This window comes from Poromitra crassiceps (genome assembly GCF_964638095.1).
Source record: "Poromitra crassiceps genome assembly, chromosome: 4".
In the NCBI taxonomy this organism is placed as follows: Eukaryota; Metazoa; Chordata; class Actinopteri; order Beryciformes; family Melamphaidae; genus Poromitra; species Poromitra crassiceps.
The window spans coordinates 24,917,277-24,926,080 of record NC_139626.1 but is presented as its reverse complement, the minus strand read 5'-3'; the positions used below and the strand labels follow the sequence as shown (position 1 = coordinate 24,926,080).

The 8,804-nt window shown below is 48.1% G+C and overlaps 1 pseudogene across 1 annotated transcript; it reads left to right on the top strand.

Annotated features, from left to right (window-relative positions):
- Nucleotides 1–458: 458 nt before the first annotated feature.
- On the top strand, nucleotides 459–1,283 carry LOC310774643 (hatching enzyme 1.2 pseudogene; annotated as a pseudogene). Its single transcript has one exon. The product of its transcript is annotated as a hatching enzyme 1.2 pseudogene (transcript).
- Nucleotides 1,284–8,804: the final 7,521 nt, after the last annotated feature.

Below are 8,804 nucleotides of genomic sequence, written 5' to 3'. Positions count from 1 at the left end.
CCCCTCAATGCAGCAGTTCAGTTTCTTGTGCTGCAGCATCATAGATGCAGCTGACATTTAGCTGTCTTAAAAACACATGTAAACAGGAAATAAAATATTGGAACAAAAATAAAAAATAAACCAATGATCCAGAGAGGATACGACAGTATACCAAAGCAACGTTGACTTGCAGGCACAATCAGGTGTTTAGGTATGTCCATGTAAAGAGCTCTTTAATCCGCAGAAATAACAGACAATGTTGAAACTATGGGTTTGTCCGTGGCGTCCTCCCTTCAGACGTTTATTTAGGCCTAGCAGTCTGGACCCCAACCCTTAATCCTCCAGCAGACACACCTGGAAAGAAGAGTATAAAAGAGCAGGACCAAGCAGACTCAAGCATCAAGCTGCAAGCAGTCTCTCCACAGCATCTCCAGGAACCCTGCAGAGAAGACAAGAAGCTACCAGACAGAAACCTGAAGATGAATCCCTCTCTCAGCCTCCTGCTGCTGCTGCTGATCGGCCTCTCCCAGGCTAAGTTCTTGGTGGAAACAGATGACACTCTTTCCAGGGAGGAAGAAAGCGACTCATATTTCCAAGTTGATGACCCAGAGGCCGACACGATGGACACCGGCAGCAGGATCTTGGCCACAAACAACGGCTCCAGTGAGTTCCTGCTGGAGGGCGACTTGGTGGCCCCCACAACGAGAAACGCCATGAAGTGTTGGAGCAACAGCTGCCTCTGGAAGAAAGCCGGCGGCAAGGTGACCGTCCCCTTCATAGTGAGCAGCGTCTTCTCCAGGTCGGCCAAGCAGGCGATCGACAGAGGCATGAAGTCCTTCCACAGCAGCACCTGCATCCGCTTCGTTCCCCGTACAAACGAACGCGACTACATCAGCGTGGAGAGCAGAGGCGGCTGCTTCTCGTCCCTGGGCAGAGTGGGAGGCAGGCAGACCGTCTCTCTCGCCCAGCAGGGCTGCGTCTACCACGGTGTCATCCAGCACGAGTTCCTCCATGCTCTGGGCTTCTATCACGAGCACACCAGGAGTGACCGCGACCAGTATGTCCGCATCAACTTCCAGTACGTTAACCCGCGGACAAAACACAACTTCCAGAAGCAGAACACCAACAACCAGAACACTCCCTACGACTACTCCTCCGTCATGCACTATCCGAGAACAGCCTTCACCACCCAATACGGGCAGGACACCATCACCCCCATCCCCAACCCTAATGTCCGGATCGGCCAGAGGCAGGGCATGTCCCGCATCGACATCCAGAGGGTCAACAAGATCTACAGCTGCTAAGAACATTAGAGAAGGTTCTTAGATCTTCTGTCTACTTCATCAAATCTATTGTCTTTACTTTAATCTGTGTCTGAGGGCTAAACTGTGTGTGTGTGAGACCAATCAACAACACAAACAATTGTAAACACTGAAATAATAATAAAAAGGCTTATCCCTGGTCACCAACATTAGTACTTTTTTAACCTGTTATTGATCTCATTAACGACAGTCAAGCTGACACTGCTAACATATGGTAGTTGATTTTGGCAAGTTTGATTTGAGGGCTTTTAATTACCATACGACCAGTGACACCAATTATTGAATGAACATATACAGGTCTAGTGGTTTTTGTCAATGTCACTGTTGTAATGTTGTTGTAATGTTTGGCAATACAGGGTGTCCAAACTAATGTTCAGTCACAAATCTTTAATGGGGGTGTCTGGGTAGTGTAGAGATAAAAGCACTCGCATACTGGCGGTCCGGGTAGTGTAGCGGTAAAGTCCCTGCCTACCAACACGAGGGGCACAGGTTCGCATCCTCGTGGTCCCTCCGGCTTGGTCGGGCGTCCATACAGGCACAATTGACTCGTGTGTGTCTGTGGGAGGGAAGCTGGTTTGAAGGTTTTTGTCCTGGTCGCTGCACTAGCACCTCCTCTGGTCGGTCGGGGTGCCTGTTCAGAGGGAAGGGAACTGGTTGGAATATCATGATCCTCCCACGTGCTACGTCCTACCGGTGAGGCTCCAGCTGTTACTGCTCATGTCTCGGAGGAAGCATGGTGCTAGTTTCGGCTCTCCCCAGATCGGCAGAGGGGGTGGAGCAACGACTGGGACAGCAGGGGGAATTAGCCAAGTACAATTGGGGGGAAAATGGGAGAAAAAATATGAATGCTGTCAGACCGACGGTGTCCGAGGAAAATGCAACAGAAAGACATACATACATACATACATATAGTAGTTACTTACAACAGAACCCGCCCAGTCTTAGCTAAGGGTCTTATCTACCGGTATATGTGTATGAGGCATTGTGCTCCCAAAATGTACAGCTACTTGCTTGTCTACGTCATTATATCCAGAGACGTCTGAGCGCTTTCCACAGAGCCCAGCCAGCCTCCCTCCATTCTCTCCTCAGCTGCAGACTGAGCAGGGACTGTGAATAGGGTCCACTTGTCATTACAGGCATAAGCCGACACTGGCCCGGGTGGGCAGAGTCACCATTAGCTACTTTCACTGGGAAAGATTTGCCAACACTGCTTCGAAATACAATTCATCAGCAGATTCAACAGTTTTCATTGACTAAAACTAAACTAAAATGTGAACAGTTTTCGTTGACTAAAACTAGACTAAAATACTTATGGTTTTATTTCACTAAAATGAGACTAAAATGCTCAAACTTTTAGTCGACTAAGGGTGTATTCACACCTATCTCGTTTGGAGCAGTTGTTCCGAAACGGAGAGCATTTTCCCCCTTGGTGCGGTTCGTTTGGGGGAGTGTGAACACAGCAATCGCACTCGGATGCGGGACAAAACAAGCGGACCGAGATCGCCAAGAAAGGGTGGTCTCGGTCCGCTTCCAAACGAACTCTGGTGCGGTTCGTTTGTGGTGAGAACGTGAGCCGACCTCGATCCGCCACAACAGCAGTAAACGGTGCGCATTTTTGGATAAACCAGCTGCCGTAGTCAGCTGCGCTATGCGTAATGGCCTGAAGAACGAACATTTTTATCGTTTAAAAACAACATCTTTCAGATCCTGTTTTGGCGACTTGTGACTTGCATCGATAAACTTTGGGGGATTTTTGGATCATCACATCAGCAGTTTGAACTCAATCAACTTACCTCGGACCATGGGAAGCAACGTTAATGTGTTGAATCTCTACGGATTTTGCGTGCGGTGTGCTGCGCAGCACACCGCCCTCTCTCTCCCTCTCTCTCGCTCTCTCTGGTCTCCATTCAATAAATGAAAACAAATCGTGGTAATCAGAGCCAGCCTTCTTTGTGATAAGATTGTCTGGTTCAATCAGACAATCAGACTGATTGCATGTCTTCCTCGAAATGTCCGTTATTATTAAATTATTTATTAATATTTTATTCCTGACAGGACAGGTGTTCATATAGCCTATGTCTCGGCTAATCCTCATCTCCGTGATAGTAGCCTAATAGCAGAATTTGCGAGGGTCTTTGATCTTCTATCTCCAAATTCCCAATAGCCTAAAGGCTAAATAAATACATAGGCTTACATAGGCTACATAGCATACATTAATAAATAAATAAAGAACTTTCTCCCTCTCTCTCTCTCCCGATCCCTCCCTCTTTCTTTCTTTCTTTCTTTCTTTCTCTCTCTCTCTCTCTCTCTCTCTCTCTCTCCTCGCATGGCGGACGCCCGACATAGCCTAAAATGTAGGTCTAACAAAACGCATTTTTATAATCATATAGGAAAATCTCTGGGAATTATTTTGTCCATCCCGAGAGGCTATTAGCCTATCAGAGTCTCTGCTGGCCAATCCAGGAAGTTTGACAATACTATTTGGACCGTTTCATTTGTGGCTGTGTGAACACAAACGAACCAAGGTACAAATGCAACAATTGTATCAATTAAGTACCTGAATCGGAACAAAGCAAACGACCTACAGGTGTGAATACACCCTAAAACTTGACTAAATAAAAACAGGATGAGGTTGACTAAATATGATAAAAACTAACAAGGACATTTGACGTGGGACTAAGACGAAAATAGCTGACAAAATTAACACTACTCTGTATACCTGTGTATACCCTGCACTACACCACTGGGTAAGGGAAGGAAGAGAACAAACATCAAATCAAACTAGCTCTATGTTCCCATTTTTGAGTGAGGGGAGCATTGCACTTTAAATTATTTTTTACACTTATCTCATGGCTGAGATAGCAGCTCCAGAACAGCTAGTATTTTGAAAGTGCATCCATGTGTAATGCTGTCAGTCAGTCATCACATTTGAGGCCTGTGAGAATGTGAGTGAGAATCTCTATGCAATATACATGATCATTTTGGCTATAGCCAGTCACCATGATTATTAAATTAAATTGAACAGAGTGTGACACTGCTACCAGGGAACACAGCTTGGGGCCACACATGATAAAAAAATGTATGCAGTCATGGTAATGTAAAGCGCTGGGGATAATGATATTGTGAGAGCACACTGCCATAGTTATTTTCTACTCATTTTGATCATGTTCGTTTCTCGAGAGAGAGAGAGAGAGAGAGAGAGAGAGAGAGAGAGAGAGAGAGAGAGAGAGAGAGAGAGAGAGAAACAAACATGAGAGAAACAATGTATTTATCTGTGAATTGCATCGCCTGCCTTTGTGTCTCCTGTTGCTATGTCATAAATCAAAAACTGAAACAATTTACAGAATAATTGATTCACCTGATGATGGGCAGGGATCCTGTGGTTAAATCTGACTTAGGATCAGCATCTACTTTATCTTTATCTACTAAAAGAGTTGGGCCTGCATGAGAAAGGCAACAAAGTGCTTAACTAATGGTTTACTGTTCACACACACACACACACACACACACACACACACACACACAGTTAAATTTTCTAGTTTTTAGGACCCGAAGGCAGACTCAGACAGCTTGCAAAGTTTGAACGGTTTATTGTGAGGATGATAAATGGATGTCTGTAGAGTTGGGGCCATGGCGTGGCATGGCTGATGAGGTGGATGTCTGTAGAGTGGGGGCCATGGCGTGGCATGGCAGATGAGGAAAGGCAAACGTGTGGGCACAAGCTGGCTGGGTGCTGGGCGAGGCTAGCATAAACCTGAGGCACAGGAGAACAAAGTTACCTGGAGTCAAAAACAAGAGACATCAAAAAACAGGCAACGACTAGAGCTGACTGGAGCGTGTCACATTGGCGCATTGGCAAATAAAACGATCTGGCGAAGACTGTAGTGTATAGCCGAGGTATAATATGAGTGAATGGGCATCAGGTGTGCAGGTAAATTGCCAGCAGCAGCAGGACGGAGCACCATGCCCAGACACACACAAACAGACAGGAAGGGAGAGAGAACCACAACAAACACTGGGGGGGAGGGGTAAACCAGAGGAAACAGGGACATGGAAAAGGCACAGCCGACCCATGACAGTACCCCCCTCCTCCCCTTAACGGGTCATCCCCACATGGAACACAAAGCAGGCTGAGCAGAGTGGGCTAGAGGCGGAGTCCAGGCGCCAACAGGACAGGGCGGAGCCAGTGAAGCCAGGCGGGTGGCCCGGGGGCTGGCCAGGGCACAGGACTGAAGGGCGGAGCCAGTCTGGAGGGTGACCAGAAGAACGACCAGGCCGGTGGAGCAGGTTTGGCGGACGGCCAGGCGGATGGTCACACTGGTGGAGCAGGTCTGGTGGATGGACAAGAGAGTCACCAGATAGGCGGAGCTGCTCAGAAGGGCGACTTGGAGGCCGGCAATGCAGGCGGTACTGCTCTGGATGTCGACAACATAGGCTGGACCACACAGGAAGTCCGCAACGATCCATGATGCTGAGGAAGCTCTTAGCCCATTCAGGTCAAGAGCTCCACAGCCAAGGCTTAGCGGACACACCTTGCATGCCGCATCCAATGCTACCGTCTGGACTCCTGGACTAGGAGCAATTCTGCAAGATTCCATAATGTCCAGTAGGATAGCAGACATCTCCCACAGCTCTGGATGCTTGGGCTGCTGGGACTGGGGGGGCTACTGGGAATGGGACTGATGAGACCTAAGCTGTAGCTCACTAGACTGCAGAGAGCTAAGCTGTAGCTGGCGAGGTTGCTGGGAGCTAAGCTGTAGCTGAGAGCTAGGCTACTGATAGCTGGGCTGGTCGCTTGCTAGCTGGGTAGCATGCAGCAAACTAGCACACTGAGAGCTAGCAAGCCCAAGGCTAGCTGATGGGCTGAGGTGCACTGGGGATAGGACTCGGAGGCACGGGGAGACTGGCACATGGACCGGGAAAGAAGCTGGAACCTCCCAGAGCTTTCTTCCACGGCACCGGGGAAAGGAAGGGCTAGCTATCTGGGCTGCTGCGGGTTGGAATGACAACTGAATTGGGCTGGTAGCTGGCAGGTCAGGCAGCAATCTTGCTGATGCTAAGAGGACCTCCCAGAGACAGGTGGGTGCCCAGGTGTGGGTTTAGGGATGGAGCCGGCTGGTGATGCTTGGGCTGGTAGATAGGCTGCTGCTGAGGCCTGGGCCTGGACTCGGGCTTGGCAGATGGAAGGCTCACAACCCCGAGCCTAATGGGCTGAAGCGTAGGCTGGAAGCCAGCTGACCGGGCAGCATGCTGGCTAGCAGGTCCACGGCTAGCTGAATGGAGCTGGGGCTGGTGTTCAGCAGACAGGGCTGCCTGACGGGCAAAATACTGAAATAAAGTATTTTTTTCTACCTTTATTTATACACAGGGAGTCTGACTGTGAGAGCAATGCTCTCTTTTTCAGGAGGGCCCTGTTCGCATTCACACACACATTCATACCTGGAAGCTGACCGGTACAACCACAGTCTGATGTGCTGGCCACTGATCAGCTCCACTGGAGCGGTTGGGATTAGGGGCCTTGCTCAAGGGCACCTCAGTGGTGGTAATGAGGAAGGGGCAAGCGCTGCCATTTCACTTTCCCCACCCAGATTTATCCTGCCGGTCCCGGGGATTGAACCGACGACCTTCCGGTCACAAGCTCTCTTCTCTAACCGTTGGGCCACCACTGATCCTTTTACCTTTTACCCATTACCTCCAGTCCAGTAGCCGAGGGGGCTGATGTGTCTGCTGGGTCTGCCGAGTCCATGGTGGCCAGATCGTTCTGTTAGGTTTGCTAGTTTTTAGGACCCAAAGGCAGACTCAGACACCGGCTTGCAAAGTTTGAACAGTTTATTGTGAAGATGATGAATGGATGTCTGTCTAGCGGAGCCGTGGCTTGGCATGGCGGATGAGGAGAGGCAAACTGCTGGGCACGAGCAGGCTGGACTCTGGGCGAGGCTGGCATAAACCTGAGGCACAGGAGATCAAAGTTAGCCGGAGGCAAAAACTCAAGATGAGGCTGGAGCGTGTCGCCATCAGGTTGGCAAACAGAACGACCTGGCGAAAACGATAGTGTAGAGCCGGGTTATAATATAAGTGGATGGGCGTCAGGTGTGCAGGTAAATTGCCAGCCAGCGGCAGGAGGACGAAGCGCCACACCCAGACACACAAACAGACAGGAAGGGAGAGCGAACCACAACAAAAAGAGAGAGAGAGGGGGGGGGGGGGGGGGGCTTAGGGGTTAGGAGGGGGGGAGGGGGGGTAAACAGAAGGAACAGAGACATGGAAAAGGCACAGCCAAACCATCATACATGCACACACACACACACACACACACACACACACGTCTTGCATGGAGCCAGATATTAGGCTGTGTGGATCATACGCTGGTGCACATGACAGAGGCTCCAGTGGACTCATATAAACCCGTTCTGCCCTCAGTGACTGTTCCAGCAGCTCCTCTCCATATGGCAACCAAGGCCGCTGTGTGAATGACAGCATTGTCAAACGTCTCTTCAGTCTGACTCACTTCCTGTCTTAAAATCTCCTTTGGAAACCATTTTCAATAGAACAGCAAAAGATTTGGCCTTGAAAGATGTTACAATCACTGTCTCCTCTCGTCAGAGCCAATAGGCAAATCCAGTATTCTGCATTGTAAACCTCCATAGGGGATGAGTTGGAGAAATGGGAAAGGTAGCTGGGACATTACGCAGGATGATTTCCAGTCAGTGGGTACACAATACATACTATATACCAGTGCTGTGAGCTTATTTGGCAGATTAAAGTTCAGAGAAAGCCTTGCTTCAGGCGAAAACTGTTTCACCTTTGTTTTCTCCACTCCATTTATTATTTCACACTAGCCTTATGAAATATGAAATAATAAGATCACAGATACATCTGCCTCCAGTGTGTGTTTTCTCTGGATCTTTATGGTTGTTACATATTGTTGCATTAGAGGAACAAATATACTCTGCAAAGAAGACAGTTCCCTAATCCCTGAGGATGTCATTGTAAATGTAGTAGTTCTTTTTATAGAGATAATCTATAAACAAATATTGATTGTTGATTGGATTGTCTTAAAATTGAAATTGTGTGAATTAGTTGGTTGAATGGTAATTTTGCTTTAGTGAAGTCAGTTGAATACAATAATCTGCTGCTGACTTTCTCTCAAAATGTGCTCTTTTTTTAATGGGAAATTTGGCCGTCACCTTTTCTGAAGTATGTTATTGACTTCTGCAGTGGACGGTACAGCGCTTTTTTTTTTTTTCCATATTTTATTTTGCAATTTTCAGAACATAGAAAACAAAAACAGGCTCAGACATAAAACATACATATAATCAACATTCATGTTACAGCATAGCGCTAGCCAAGTTGTTATGTGCTTGTGAGAGATGTGCATGGGATCCCATGCAAGGGGTCCATGAACAGTCAGCTGAGCGAGTTACTTGTCGCTCTTAACCTCGTCTAAGTAGGCTAGAAATGGGTCCCAGATAGTTGTGAATTTCTTAAGTGAATTGGTCCTCA